Raw genomic sequence first — 2279 nt, forward strand, 5'->3', positions numbered from 1 at the left:
CAACTCAACTTTAGTTTAATCTATCCACAGAATATTTTGCCAGAAGCGCTGTGGAACATCCAGGTGCTCTTTTGCGAACTTCAGACGTGCAACAAATGTTAATTTTGGACAGCAGTGGCTTCTTCCATGGTGTCCTCCCATGAACACCATTCTTGTTTAGTGTTTTATGTATTGTAGACTCGTCAACAGAGATGTTAGCATGTTCTAGAGATTTCTATTAAGTCTATAGCGGACACTCTAGGATTCTTCTTAACCTCATTGAGCATTTTGCACTGTGCTCTTGCAGTCATCTTTGCAGGACGGCCACTCCTAGGGAGAGTAGCAACAGTGCAGAACTTTCTCCATTTATAGACAATTTGTCTTACCTTGGACTGATGAACATCAAGGCTTTTAGAGATGTTTTTGTAACCCTTTCCAGCTTTATGCAAGTCAACAATTATTAATCTTAGGTCTTCTGAGATCTCTTTTGTTTGAGGCATGGTTCACATCAGGCAATGCTTCTGTGAATAGCAAAATCAAATTTGGTGAGTTTTTTTTATAGGGCAAAGCAACATCTCCAATCTCATCTCATTGATTGGACTCCAGGTTAGCTGACTCCTGACTCCAAATATTTTTTTGAAAAGTCATTAGCCTATGGGGTTCACATACTTTTTCCAACCTACACTGTGAAAGTTTAAATTATGTATTCAATATAGACAAGAAAAATACAATAATTTGTGAGTTATTAGTTTAAGCACACTGTGTTTGTTCATTGTTGTGACACAGATAAAGATCAGATCAAATTTTATGACTAATTTATGCAGAAATCCAGGTAATTCCAAAGGGTTCACATATTTTTTCTTGCCACTGTATGTGGATTTAGCCAGGACAATGAACATTGGTCCTCCAGCACTAGACTGAGGCTCCATGCCACACCACTACCAGCCAGGCAGCCTGACAGCAGTCTTCCTTCACTCCAAACCAAGTGCTTGCTACCTCTTACACCTCCCACCGCCACAGCCTAACCCCATGCAGCTCCAGCCCGCTGTTCCTGCCCAATCCGTCTTCCCCAGCCCCACATCCCTCACCGCAGCCCTGCCTACCCTAGCCCCATGCTCCAGCCCCATCTCCACACCCCACGTCCCTAGCCCAAACCCCTCAGTCCAAGTCTGCCCCACATCCATTGTCAGCCCCACGCACAACCACGCTGCCTTCCCCATTTCCAGTCTGCCTCACAGCCAGCCTCAGCTCCAACTGCCCCAGTCTCTCTGCCTCACAGCCAGCTTCAGCTCTAACTGCCCCAACCTCAGTCTGCCTCACAGCCAGCCTCAGCTCTAACTGCCCCAGTCTCTCTGCCTCACAGCCAGCCTCAGCTCTAACTTCCCCAACCTCAGTCTGCCTCACAGCCAGCCTCAGCTATTCCGTTAACTGCACCAGTCTCATCCCTGTTTACCCTGGGCCATCACAGTGCCATCGCAGTCAGCCTCACCATTCCTCAGATGTCTCTGCACATTCTTTTATAAACCTGCATAATGACAGTGTCTGACTGACTGTCTGACTGACTGACTGACTGACTGCTGCATGCCGGTCTACGTGTAAATCATAAAAGGCCCGATTCATGAAGTTGCATATGTGTGAGGTGCTGTTGGTTGGTGGGGTTCTCTATAAAATATCAATGCAATTTATTGGATGTTTGTATATGATGTTCATTCACTGTGGCTAAACTGTGAATTGTTGATCCACACCAAATGAAAGTTATTGGATATTTCTAGGCTTCTGAAGTTGTCCCAAGTTGTGTGGCCTAATATGTTTGTATAAGACTGCCATCTATGGGTCACATAGGGAAATACTGATTATTATTTCATAACTGAAACAATAACAGCAAAGAGAGTCCCTGATAACAGCATACAGCAGTGGAGGCTGCTGAGGGGAGGATGGTTTATAATAACGGATGGAATGGAGTCAGTGGAATGGTATCAACCACATGGAAACCACGTGTTTGATGTGCTTGATACCATTCCATTGACCTCATTCCAGCCATTATTATTGCGAGGACCGACGCCGGGGATGAGAAGCAGGTACGGGGAGTTGAACATTTAATGAGGAACAGACAGGTAACAGGACAGGACCAGCGTCAGCACACGGGTAAACAAGAACATATGACAATCAATGCAGAAGCAAGGAACAGAGCGGTGAACCAGACAGATATAGGGAAGGTAATGACAGAGGTGATTGAGTCCAGGTGCGTCCAATAATCGCTGACGCGTGTGCCGGGGGAAGGCAGGTGTGCGTAATGATGA

Source organism: Salmo salar, chromosome ssa12 (genome assembly GCF_905237065.1).
Source record: "Salmo salar chromosome ssa12, Ssal_v3.1, whole genome shotgun sequence".
Taxonomy (NCBI): Eukaryota; Metazoa; Chordata; class Actinopteri; order Salmoniformes; family Salmonidae; genus Salmo; species Salmo salar.